The 13973-nt window shown below is 39.3% G+C and overlaps 1 long non-coding RNA gene across 1 annotated transcript in view; it reads left to right on the top strand.

The window, feature by feature from the left end:
• The window catches only part of LOC134496453 (uncharacterized), a 108296-nt gene that overhangs the window by 39196 nt on the left and 55127 nt on the right, over positions 1 to 13973 (top strand). Inside the window, exon 2 of the long non-coding RNA XR_010067892.1 lies at positions 1540 to 1665. This is a non-coding gene — a long non-coding RNA (uncharacterized LOC134496453). The remainder of the gene's footprint in view (positions 1 to 1539; positions 1666 to 13973) is intronic.

The raw sequence follows: 13973 nt of genomic DNA, 5'->3' as shown, positions 1-13973 counted from the left end.
CATTCATCATTAGAACGATTCTTAAATGTTTTTGAAGCTGGCTTGATTTATGATACTTGGATATTGGCCTCTAAGAACTTTGAGTGCTGGATAAAAGATACCTAGAAATTTGCTAATTCATGGGAGATCTTTTCTCCACCCTTCTCTTTCAAGCTGCAAATTCAGGACTCAAGGCCAAAAGAGATGTTATGCGAAGGAGATCATTGATCAGATCCGCTGCTTGAAGATTTGGTTCATTTTATTTAGACAATATTGTTCTCCTTTTCTCCCCCACACCTGTACCCCTCTGCAGAGCTATTAGATTCAGCAAAGAAAAATTGTTGTATTTCACATACCATGATTAGCTATAGTTTGTTTTAATGGTATTGCACAAGCCAGAGTCATGCCTGTTTGGTCAATTCCTGGGTAGTTTTCCTTCCTTTTAAAACTACTCTTGCCCTGCATCTTTGCAGATTGGTTAAAGGATTAGGAGAGATGCGGAAACCAGCCATAAGACAGGAAATTATACCACAATTAGCCAAGTTTGCACTCAGTATTGCAAACCAAGCCATGATTTGAAATTGTGGCTTCCTATCAAAACCAAGCCAAAGTTTGTTTATTGGCTACATTAGCATACTGTGTTATGCTGAAAGAGACAAACCATGTTAGATTTTAGCACGGTATATGAACTTTAGCGCAGTATATGAACAGGTAGATACAATGTTGTTAACCCTTTGTCTTCATGATAAAATAAGGAATTATTTATTTTGCACTGTCTTAGGGTTAACTCTATAACCTGTTTTATGAATCTAACCAACAAAATAAAGTTTAAACCCCTTCTTTCTCTACAAAGAATGCTCCATGTGTCAAGGCTTAAAGCAGTTCTGGCTTGTTCTCCTATTCTTACAGCCAATAGCAGTTTGAGGGAGGGGTCCTTTCATGTTAGAAGTGTGACTTCAGTGGGGCTGACTCCTTGGGGAAGTGGATGTAAACAGAGAGTTACGTCTATGTTCTCTCTGCTATGCTTCCCCTCTGCTTCCTTTTTGTCTATGAGATTGCTGTCTCTGGGTCTTCTTTCATGCCTTTGTTCCCTAGAGAGGGATGCACCCATGCATGCGCATATACACGAGCCTTTTGCTTGCTACTATCCTCCTGATAGGATTTACCTAGCTAGGTGCTAGGCTAGGCTTATCTTCTCTATGTATATATAAATCTGCTTCATTCTTAGGCAAATCCTACGCCCACGAACACTCTTCCTTCTCTCTCACACACACAAACACACAGCAAAATGGCTGAGAATTCTAGGAGTAGAAATGCAGTTTTGGTGGAGGGCACCAGGCTGGGGAAAGTTGGTGGTATAGGCACCTGTACAAAACAGATATGATGCAGCTTGACCTTGAGAGGCACACTTGATTGCACAGTTAGGTTGTATGTAGTAAGTGAGCTGACTATTAGTACTCTTAAATTTTGGGTTGCTCTGCTAAATTACAGTGGTACAGATCAATGACATTTGGGTTTATAAGCATTTTTTTTGTCACAAACTTTTTTTTTAATTTCCAGATTTTCCAGATGACATACAGACCCATTTCCTTCTCTTGCATCATGCAGCCTCTAAAGTATATGCTTTCACCTAGAACAAGTGACTCCTTTTTTCACTGCTTGAGAACAGATGATATTTCAAAAGAGGTACTTCCCTATGTCTAAAAATATAATGAAGTGTGCAGAGATACATATGAGTGCCATAATGTTGGGAACATAACAGAGGTGCTTTTCCTCATTCAAAAAACCCAGATGGTGTGTCAATCAGCAATGAACCTGGGTCTAATTGCTCCCAAGGAAATGGCTGATCCTATTACTAATGGTACAATTTCAGTTGTGTTCTAATATAATAGAATGAGGTCACACAGTACATTACCTGGCTATGTCCTTGAATAGTGGGTACCATGAGATTTTGCTTCAACTCTACGTTCATATTTTGGAAAGTTATAAAATTACACTTCATTATTTAGTTGACAACTTTTTTTAGTCTGACTCAAGTCTGTAGAAGAGTGCTTTCTGTTTTTTAGAGTGTTTTTCTATTGGCACTGATAGATGCTTGTACTTAACAGTATGGATGATATGGGAGGTAGTGTAGCATTCATGGACCTTTCTTGTCTTGAATATTCTATGTTCAAAGAAAACGGATTACACAGATTGTTATCTAAGCATTAAATCAACAGTTCTGTTAACACAGGGAAGGGATTATCTAAGTGATATAGTCAAGATCACTTGGCATGGATTGGTTCCCACTAGCATACTGTAATCTTGGAGCTAGATTACTCTTTTTTTACTTGTTTTTTTTTTAAGTTATTGAAAACTATTAACAGGTGGATAATAGTAATAGTGTGGAACAGTAGAATGCTGGTGGCATCAAGGAGATGGAGCTCGGTAATGAAATTTTGTCCTATTTTTTTCTCATAAACTTGTCAAATCAAATGCCATGTTCTAGTCCAGTTAGAATTAGCACCCATTTTGTCAGTTGCTAGAACTGGAGGAAGGATAAAACTGCTGCATTTTTTGTTGGTTTACTCCATTCTTTAAGATATACTATAATGTATCATATTTAAAATAAAATTATGCACATTCATGAATTAGATTTTCTTATGTTTATCTTTCAGTACTGCTTCTTGTCAATTATTAAAAGTATGTTGCCTATGTTCAAAGCCATTGGTTCTGTTTGGCAATGTGCCCCTTGCCCCTTGCCCTTGGAATTCAGGCTAAAGTATAAGGGTTTTTTAATCTGAAGGTGACAACTCCAGCTTTCTATTGGGGAAGCCAGAGCAGTGGCTTATGTTTTTGCCTATTTTAGGGTCCCAAAGTCTCTGATAAGAGGTATCTGTCCTTTCCCTGCAGGCTTCAGCTTTGATAAGAGAGAAGGCCGTAAATAAGGGGGGCGGTGGGGGGGGGAGTGGTATAGTGCCTTTTGCCACTGTTGAGTTGAAGTGCTATCCTCCTCTTCTTGCATTGGCAGAAAATTCTCTTGACATGAAATTTACAGTCCCCACTGCCAATTCCTGTCCTGGCTCTAATGCTTCTGATCCCAGTTACTGCAGTCACTTGACTTCTCTTCAAGGTCATGAGTAACAAAGCTTAACAGATTTTATACACTTTGAGACTGCCCTTAGATGATATCAGAATAAAGGGGAAAACATTAGTACTGATACAGTTAAGGACTCAAGCCTGTCTCACAATTTGAGAATGGGCTGAAAGCAACATCATAGGAATAAGGCAGCTTCACCAGAGGTCATTCCCAAACACAGTCAGTGCTGTCTGTGTAGTATGCCCTGGTCTGAAACCTGACCAAAAAGGGTCCAGATAACCTCCAGGCCTTCTGGAACTGCAGCCAAACCACCTTTTTAACAACCTCCCCCGAAAGGAAGACTGGATGGCAATTGTTCAGGAATGTTGAACAATGACTTCCTGAGGAAGGATGATGCACCACCACCTCCTTCAAAGCCAGCAGGGCCACTCCCTCCCTCAAGGAGGATAACCCCACTATATGGATCTAACCACACATCACCTCCCAAATGGCCTTCTCAAAGCCAGGAGGGGCATGGATCTTGTAGGTGGCTGAAAACAATGTTAACTATAGTCCAGTATGTGCGGGTGCCTAAATGCTGATATATTGATGCCATTATTGTGTGTGTTTGTGTTTCCCTCAAAACACAGTGTAGTTCATTCCTTCCCATTGAAAAATGTACCTGTAGAAAGTGTTGACTTCTACTGTTCTATCAATTCACACAATCAGTGGTGGGTGTTTTATTGTTTGTTTGTTTGTTTTGTTTACAAAGGCACCTTTCCTAAATCTTTCCAGAAGGAAAGAAGAAAAGGATAATAATTCAGCAGGGGCAGAAGCCAAAACATCACTGTAGAACTATCAGCAACCAATACAGGCCCCTGTAGTGTATGACAGGAGTGAACAGATTACAGATTTGTTTGGCTCTGTTATGCTGGTTTTTAATTAGTTCCCTGAGATATGTCAACTACAGCCAGGTGAAAAGTAACCCATTTAGAATTAAAGCCCAGAAATTTGCTCTGAGTCCCAAAAATAACACTTTCATATAAAAATCTACTCCTAGCTCTCTCTCTACCTCATTAGTTTACTCTTTTTGTTCATAGTACTCTGATACAATTTACAATCCCTGGCTAATCAACCAAGGTTTTCCAGATTACCTTCTTCCTGCTCCTGATGCAAGAGGTATATGTAACATATCCTTGGTCAAGAATGTTAGAAAGGGGAACAAAGTTTTGGCATGTACCTGTATTTTGGGCATTTCTGCACCTCAACAAGAACTCTGTTCCATAAAGTGGCTCTTGTCTGTAGGTCAGTATTTCTCAATCTTAGCAACTTCTAAGATGTTTGGACATCAACTCCCAGCTTGCTGGCTGGGGAATTCTGGGAGTTGAAGTCCACACATCTTTTTGTGGTTTATTCGTTTAGTCGCTTCCGACTCTTCATGATTTCATGGACCAGCCCAAGCCAGAGCTTCCTATCGGTCGTCAACACCCCCAGCTCCCCCAGGGACGAGTCACCTCTAGAATATCATCCATCCACCTTGCCCTTGGTCAGCCCCTCTTCCTTTTGCCCTCCACTCTCCCTAGCATCAGCATCTTCTCCAGGGTGTCCTGTCTTCTCATTATGTGGCCAGAGTATTTCAGTTTTGCCTTTCATATCATTCCCTCAAGTGAGCAGTCTGGCTTTATTTCCTGGAGTATGGACTGGTTTGATCTTCTTGCAGTCCAAGGCACTCTCAGAATTTTCCTCCAACACCACAGTTCCAAAGCATCTATCTTCCTTCTCTCAGCCTTCCTTATGGTCCAGCTCTCGCAGCCATATGTTACTACGGGGAACATCATTGCTTTAACTATGCGGACCTTTGTTGTCAGCATGATGTCTCTGCTCTTAACTATTTTATCGAGATTTGTCATTGCTCTTCTCCCAAGGATTAAGCGTCTTCTGATTTCCTGATTGCAGTCAGCATCTGCAGTAATCTTCACATCTAGAAATACAAAGTCTTTCACTGTTCTACATTTTCTCCCTCTATTTGCCAGTTATCAATCAAGCTGGTTGCCATAATCTTGGCTTTTTTGAGGTTTAGCTGCAAGCCAGCTTTTGCACTTTCTTCTTTCACCTTCATCATAAGGCTCCTCAGTTCCTCTTCGCTTTCAGCCATCAAAGTGGTATCATCTGCATATCTGAGATGGTTAATGTTTCTTCCAGCGATTTTAACTCCAGCCTTGGATTCCTCAAGCCCAACATGTCGCATGATGTGTTCTGCGTACAAGTTGAATAGGTAGCGTGAGAGTATACAGCCCTGCCGTACTCCTTTCCCAATCTTAAACCAGTCCGTTGTTCCGTGGTCTGTTCGTACTGTTGCTACTTGGTCGTTATACAGATTCTTCAGGAGGCAGACAAGATGACTTGGTATCCCCATACCGCTAAGAACTTGCCACAATTTGTTATGGTGCACACAGTCAAAGGCTTTAGAATAGTCAATAAAACAGAAATAGATGTTTTTCTGAAACTCCCTGGCTTTTTCCATTATCCAGCGGATATTGGCAATTTGGTCCCAAGTTCCTCTGCCTTTTCTAAACCCAGCTTGTACATCTGGCAATTCTCGCTCCAAGAATTGCTGAAGTCTACCTTGCAGGATCTTGAGCATTACCTTACTGGCATGTGAAATGAGTGCCACTGTTCGATAGTTTGAACATTCTTTAGTGTTTCCCTTTTTTGGTATGGGGATATAAGTTGATTTTTTCCAATCTGATGGCCATTCTTGTGTTTTCCAAATTTGCTGGCATATAGCATGCATCACCTTGACAGCATCATCTTGCAAGATTTTGAACAGTTCAGCTGGGATGCCGTCGTCTCCTGCTGCCTTGTTATTAGCAGTGCTTCTTAAGGCCCATTCAACCTCACTCTTCAGGATGTCTGGCTCTAGCTCACTGACCACACCATCAAAGCTATCCCCGATATTGTTATCCTTCCTATACAGGTCTTCTGTATATTCTTGCCACCTTTTCTTGATCTCTTCTTCTTCTGTTAGGTCCTTTGCTAAAGTTGAGAAACACTGCTGTAGGTTATAGTGAGACCAGAAGTCTAGGATCATATTCTAAAAAGAGATTAATCACTCAGATCTCTTTTATGATAACATCCTTTCCCTCACCACATACTCAGCCTACACTTTTCTCAGATCTTGAAGTGTGAAGGGCTTCAGCAACATTCAAATTCAAAGAACAAAACGGAGGAAGAAAAAATTGAGAGAGGAAAAACCTCAGCCTGAGGTGTTTAAACTATTATGTTGTTAGTTGTTTTTTTATATTCTAGCATGCCATTTATTATTTTTTTTAAAGTGGCTTGTGGCTTTACAAATATTGGTTCAAATTTATTTAATGTATTTGTTTAATATATACAGTATGTATACCTTATACAAATTGTACTATTTGTATACAGATATACCTTGTATACATTAATAATTGAAATTATTAATATATAGAAATATATTAAATAGATTTTACAAATTTCATTAATTATTGTATCCAACAATAACTGAAAATATTAATAACTGAATGGAAGTGGAGAATAGGATTCTTTCATTTAACAACTGCACTCTAAGTATCAAACTGCTGTGTTTGGTTGAGATAGAGTTACATAGGGAGAAATATAACTTGAAAGTGATCTAATGTGAAATATAGCAACCCCAAAAATACATTTTAAAAAATAGAAAAAGTTCCGTCTGAGTTGGTGTCTGAGAGGTAGGAACTTACAAAGCTGCCTGCTACTGTGTTAATTCCAGTGGTTCAACCAGCACAATAAAACATTGGTGATGGTTGCACAAAATGCTAAACCAGGTCAGTTAAAGACCTATTATGCATCTGCACAAGCTAAGCTTCATTGTGTTATTCCTGGTTTGTTTTTTTGTGGCTTAGCATGTTGGGAGAACAAAGTCTGTTAGGATAGTTCGTGATTCAGTGTATTGTGTAAACAAGGCCGCAACAAGGGGCTGTGTCACCCGGGGCAAACATGGATTCCACGCCCATTTTGGCACCTCCCAGCGCTCATTTTGGCGCCCCCCCAGCATGGAGCACGGGGCACATGCCCCGCTTGCCCCCCCCCAGTTGCGGCCCCGTGTGTAAATCCTTAAAATAGATTAATTCAGTAAAGCAGTGAGCTGTGTTCTGTGGATGCAGTCATTATCTCTCAAGGGTTGGAGACATAAGATTTTTTCCCAGCCCAGCTTAGTGATCTCGGGCTAACTTCAGAGTGTTTTGCACAGAAAACATGTGTTCTGAACTATATAACTCTCTCTTTTCTTTCTGCTTTTAATTTTTAGGAGAAATACATTCTCCTCACTTTTAAAATGCTAAATAGATTAGTATTTGCATTTCTGAAGGTCCACCTTCTTCAGCTTGACCTGCATGAGTGTTAAGAACGTCCTCAGAGCACTTGTTAGAATCCCAACCCCACTACAACTTGCAACTAAGGATAGGGATTTTTTAAAAAAACTGGAGCCATCTCTCTAGAGAGACTTCGCTGATAATCTCTTCTGCAACTTTAGACCTTAAAACCTTGGCAGTTCTGCTGGCTTTAATAATCTGTATTAATGCAAATAAGAAACAATTTAGGAGCTAGGATACTGAACCATTGTAGTAAATAGAAAATTCTGTGCAGTCCACTCCTTTCAGTTTCAAATATGCTCCCACAAGCATATGAAGGTAGGGTACAGGAACAAAGAGAGGTAGCAAGTGTAAATATTTTCTCAAGTCAAAACTAGTCTGCATTTAGAAAGCTAGTATATTGTAGGTGTCTTACCTTAAAGTCTTTCAAATAAATGTTCTTCTCTTTTGAAGTATTGCCTAAATTGGAACTATGCTACTTTAAGACTAGCTTCATGCATTACCAGAAAATAGTTTCAACTGCAACCCAGCCACTGTAATTTGCAAACCATGGCTTATGGCTCAGCATATTGTGCATACAGCCAGGTGTGGTTTATGAAGTAAACTGTGGTCCAACAATCTGAAATTTAGCACAATCTGTGTAGTACTTTCTGAGAGCTGACAGCCAGTCAGAATGTACTCTTTCTGACCAATAGATCAGCAGAGATGTCAAAGCCAATCATTGCTCAGCCAATTCAGTTATTGTCCAGCAACTGAAATCAAAGCAAAACCATCTGCTTCTGCTACTGCGTTTTTTTGCTTGCCAAGGAGAATTCCTGGTCTGCTAAAGGATGCTCTGAACTGATACGATTGCACATGCACAGTGATGGCACCAATTAAATGGGGGTTGTTGTGGAGTCACAGTCAGTTCACCCTCGGAGCAGAGCTGAGTCTTCATATGGAAGTGCCTCTAGATATAGTTAATAATGCCTGCAGAAAGCTGCTGGTTAAGGTTGGGTATATCCATGGTCATACTTTTGCTAGGAATTCTATTGATTTATTTTGCTTTTAATTTGTTCTGTTGTAGAGCAGGAACGTTATGCTTTGAAGACAAAAGCAGTACTAATTATAATAGTAGTGTTAGAAAGCAAGAGATTACACAGTTCCAATTAAAATAAAAATTAGCATTGTTGTGTAATATCTGATTCTTCAGGTACTGTTAAAGTGAGAGATAGCTCTGTGACCACTTCTAGAAAATGTGCAACCTTGCAATACAATTCTAAAGCTGCTAGGCCTTCTCATTTCTTTCAGACTTGCTTCTATGTATGTCTCTGTGTAGAGTTGCTATATTAGTCAGTTTATCAGATGAATCAGCTTCCAAGTATTGTGATTAAAATGATGTAAAATAGAGAAACAAATGTTCATATTTTTAATATATTCTAACACAAATTCATATAAAAGCTTTAAATGATCCATCTTGACTTAAAAGATGGATCTCTTTTAAAATGGTGTAATACCATTGTGTTTTATCTAAAATCAAAGGACACCGACATTTTTGTAGAACTGTTGTTTTTCCTTATAATTAATCTGTTGTATAATTTAACTGATTTTTCAGCTAGCTAAAATGATTGAAAATGGAAATTATTTGTCATAAATGTGTTTGATGGCCAAAGAGGAACCTGCAGATTTAGAAAAGGGAACTACTCCTTATCTTAAATGGAACTTGCAATGCAGGCATGATATTCATAGCTCTGGATTTATCCAGGAAACTAGCAAAGTGGGATGGCATTGCTTCTGAACAAAACAGCACTTTCAAAAGGTACAAGAAGCTACTTTCTGATTTTTGGTTCTAGAACCAAGGCATTTTTGGTTCTGGAAAGTGAACAGCTTTGATGACAGGTTCCTTATGAAAAACACAATGTTACAGGAGACTGATGCAAAGAGAGCTAATGTAGTGGCATCTCTAAAGCTCAATAAGAAAAAAAAATTCCTATTGCTTGTTTTCAGAAAAAAAGGAATGAGAAAAAAATTTGTATGGAACAGAATTCATAACATAATTCTGGAATATATGTATGTATGTATATGTGTGCATGTATATACATACATGATACATATATACTCGCCCATGTATAGAAGTACATTTAGGAACCAACTCCATTAGAAAGTGAGATACTGTACAAGCGGCATTAGACCAACTATCAAGAAAGAAACCACCAGACCCAGATGAAATACCTACTGAACTATTTAAAGCTATAGGAGAAGAGGTAGTTTAAGTTCTAACAGCTCTGCATCAGCAAATACGAAGCTGCATGGCATAGCGATTGAGAAAGGCCGGTGTATACAGTATATCTACTGTGTACTAAAGAAGAAAGACGCATATTATTGAACCATTGTACTAATTCCTCACACAAGCAGAGTGTTGCTTAAGATATATTTATTTGAATTTATTAGCTGCCCCACTCCAATGGACTCTAAATCCTAGAAAGAAGAATAGAACTGTATAGGGAGAGAAGAATCTCCAAATCAGCAGGCTTGTCAAAACAGAGACAAGAGATCAGATAGCAAACTTAAGATGGATAATGAAGAGGCCAAGAGATTATAAAGGGGTTACCTTTTCTTTATTGACTATAGCAAGACTTTTGATTGTGTAAATCATGGCAGAATGTGGAATATACAGTATATAAAGTTATTCTGATTATTTTGAGGAAACTTTATAGCATGCAAATGCTGCTGTAAGAACTGAGTTTGGAGAAGCAGTGGCTCAGAATGAGGAAGGCAGTGAGGTAAAGATTGACATTGTCCTCCTATCTCTTTCTCTCGAACAGGGAATATATTATGAGAATGGCAGACAGTATGTTTTTCTGCGGCACAGATTTTATGATAGTTTATAAGGGTAGACATTTATTATTATTTCCCCCCTAAGATAGATCTATAAATCTGTTTGATGTTTGATTAACATGACATCAATAGTTTCCCCTTTTTATGTTCTTTGTTTTGTTTTTGTAGTTTTTCATGTATTTCTTTCCCCTTCTTTTGGGGGGGGGGTATTTTGTAATTTTTCTATTCCGTTCTTTAAAACATGTTAATAAATAAAATAAATAAAATCAGAGAATGACAGACTTGGAAGAGACGACAGCTGAGTCAAAATTGAAGTCGAAACACAATGGTATGGAAATGTCACTTCATTAGATGAAAGTGAACAAGACTTAAAAGAGCTCATTGTGAAAGTAAAAAATGGAAAATGAAAAGTTGGGGTTAATGGTTTAGTGGTTAAGGCACTGGGCTAGAAACCAGGAGGCTGTGAGTTCTAGTCCCGCCTTTAGCATGAAAGCCGGCTGGGTGACCTTGGGCCAGTCACTCCCTCTCAGCCCAACTCACCACACAGGGTTTTTTTTGTGGGGAAAATCAGAGGAGGAAGGCGTACTAGGTACGTTTGCCGCCTTGAGTTATTTATAAAAATAATAAAGGTGGGATAGAAAATAAATAAATAAATGTTAACTTAGTGTGTTTGGTAAGCTTACAACTAACAATTAAGAAGTAAGGGTGGTAGATTTTCCTGTCTTCTTGGGACAAAGAATGAATAAAGATGGACAATGTATTGGAGAAGTGAAGGGGAGATCAATCCTAAGGAAAAAGGCAATATGACAAATTTAGACAAGTTTATAGAGGATAATATTTCTACAACAAAGAACACAATAATTAAAGCAATGTTTTGTTTTTCAGTTTTAATGTACAGCTGCAAAAACTAAACAGTGAGAAAGAGCAGCAGAAAGAAAATAGATGCCTTTGAATTGTGGATTTAGATTGTTACTAAAGATATTTCACCACTGCTGAATTATTCACTCATCCTTGAGTCAACAGAAAATTACACCACTGTGAAATTTCCTGCCCTCTATCATGGCTCTATTGCATCTGTTTTGATTCCCTTTCAAATGGTGCTGTCTTGATTTTGCATTTGCACTGTGAGATTAGTAAAGCAATTAGTTGATTCTTCTGGCTTTGCTGACTCCCATGTCTTGATTTCATCAGCTGCCAGGAATAACATCCATCAGTGACAATGGTATAGCAGGAATCAGGCAGGTCTGGCTGAAGGGATTCTTGCATCATCTCTAGGTGCTTTCCCATGCCTCTCTTCCTACAGTCTGTTCCGTTGTAACCCAAGTTGGATAATTTTTTTTTAAAATGGAGTCATGGAAGGAAACAATCACAAGTAGCACTTTATTTAGAATTTCTCTCCCTTTTCCTTTCAGAGGCCAACTACCAGATTCTTCTGGCTCAGTTTGGTCTTGCTATTTCAGCCTTGTTCTAAACTGGCAAGGCTCATAGAGTTAAAACAAAGTACTGCCAGCAGAGCAAATTCTGGCACAAAGCTTCTATGTTTGGCTCTTTCAGGGGGCAATAGTGACAGATGAGGATGATCAGGTCCAGCAGGGAGGGAACATGCCTGCATCAGCCTGAAAAATCCAACAAGCTGCTCTCTTCACCCACTTGCGACACAGCAAGCTTCTCGTGACAATGTTAGACTGAAAGCAGGCACAAGCATTCAGTCTAATATTTCTGATAATGTTGATTGTAGAAAAGCTAAAAAGGTGTTATGAGAGAATTCCAGTGACTGCTTTGAATCAAATGCAAGCCTTACTTATAGGGAAATCCAGATTTATATTCTCATGCTTCTTTTTTCTGCTTGTGTGGTGTAGTGAGCTTGAAGCCACTCAGTTTTGGATGAAAAGGACTGTTTCCACCTGTCTCTTTGTCTTATTTCAGTTGTTTGCTTCTGATCTTGTGAGAATTGTCTTCCGCACTATTAATCACCTGACTTTGCTTTTGATGGAAAGAGTGGTAAAGCTTAACAGATTGTACATTTATCCATCTATCCATCTATTAGAAGAGAATATCTGTAGCTCAGGGTTGAACTGTGGAGTCCTTGGCCTTCTCTGAGCTTGGTTTGCTTGCAGACATTTCACTGCAGATGTTTCATTATTCTTTTCTATTAGAACCATATATGGGCGTCTAATGCTTCAGAAAGCACGCAAATGGGAGAAATTTGCATGTAGGCAAAACTCCACCAAGGAGCAACTATTCTTTCTGCACAAATGCCTATAAGCAAGGAGCAAACTCCACACTCACTAGCACTGATGATGTTATCTAGTTGGGTAATAAAATGCAAGCAAACAACCAAGCTCAGAGAGCACCAAGGACTCCACAATCCATCCACCCACCCATCGATCCAAATGCAATCAAATGCAACCCTGCTAGAATCAAATGATTCTTGGCAGCATAGATTTCCTGGGGTATTTTTTCAATTTTACAGTTTTGCCTACAGGTCTGGAATTTCCAGTAGTTTTCCACCCGAATACTAATCAGGTCCACTTATCTGGGCTCAAAAGACAGTGGTGGAAAATAAATGAGGATGGGAAAGGTTATGGTAAAACTGGACTTGCTCGTGAAGAAAAAAAAAAGCTCACAGCACTTTACATGGAATCCAGATCACTTTGTCCTTCATTTGGAAGCCACCCATATTTTCTCACTATTCTTTTATCATGTTTTATTCTTTACAACTCAATCAAATGTTGGAAAGAAACTACGCAAAGAGGCTTGGACCCTCTCTGCCTGTCTGTTTGTCAATCAGTAAGATAGCCATCATAAACTGAATGGAATGAAATTTTCCATGGTGTGTGTGTGTTTGTGTGTTTGTGTATTTGTGTGTGTGTGAGTGAGAAGCCAGGAAAAGAAAGATCAAGTTCCAAAATAGGCCAAATCTGGCCAGGGAATATGGAGAGAAAACTTTCCCCAATCATCCTTATGGAAAAGGTAGTTGGACTGTGGTTCAGAGTGTTGCTGACCGCTCCATTCTAATTCCCCCCACTCTTCCTTCCTTCATAAAGTGAAACTGTTTTTAAGGGTATGGAAAACATTCCAGAAGTCATATTTTCTCTGTATGCTTTGCCTTACCAGGAAAAAACAGGCGTTGAGGAAAAGGGAAAATATTTCTACCATCTCTTTTCAGACATAGCACTAGGGACTGCCTGGAACCACTTTTCCATAATAGAGGAGATAATATCAAGGAACGGAATTGGGGACAGGATGTCAGTGCATTTTTCTAGGTATATGTTTTAGGGACTGTTTAGATCTTTTTGTGGTTTTACACCTCCATTATTTGACAATCTGTTACCAGATTTTAGCAGCACAATCTCAGTTGGCAACCAGAAAAGAGTTTGGAAGCCACATGTGTTGCAAAGAACCACGCTTATCGGCTTGAAACTTGTAAGCAGCCTGGGCATCAGCCAAAGCCTGTTGAATCACTGGCCAAGAATGAGCAAGCTTAACAGCCCAATCAGAGGCAGAACATGTTTGTGGAGGGGGTTGTGGCAGCTCAGGGATGGGAACAAAGTCGTGACCCAAAACCACACGAAAAGGGATTTGCCCGGTACTCTGATGGACAGCATTGTTGTAAGCCACTTCAGCAAAAGGCAGCAAGTCCACCCAATTGTCCTGATGGTAGTTAATGTATGCTCTAAGGAATTGTTCAAGGGTGGAGTTCAAAATCTCAGTAGATCCATCAGTCTCAGGATGGGACG

The sequence above is a fragment of the Candoia aspera genome, chromosome 1 (genome assembly GCF_035149785.1).
Source record: "Candoia aspera isolate rCanAsp1 chromosome 1, rCanAsp1.hap2, whole genome shotgun sequence".
Lineage (NCBI taxonomy): Eukaryota > Metazoa > Chordata > Lepidosauria > Squamata > Boidae > Candoia > Candoia aspera.
Note: the sequence above shows the minus strand (reverse complement) of the source record. Positions and strands in the feature narration are given on the sequence as shown.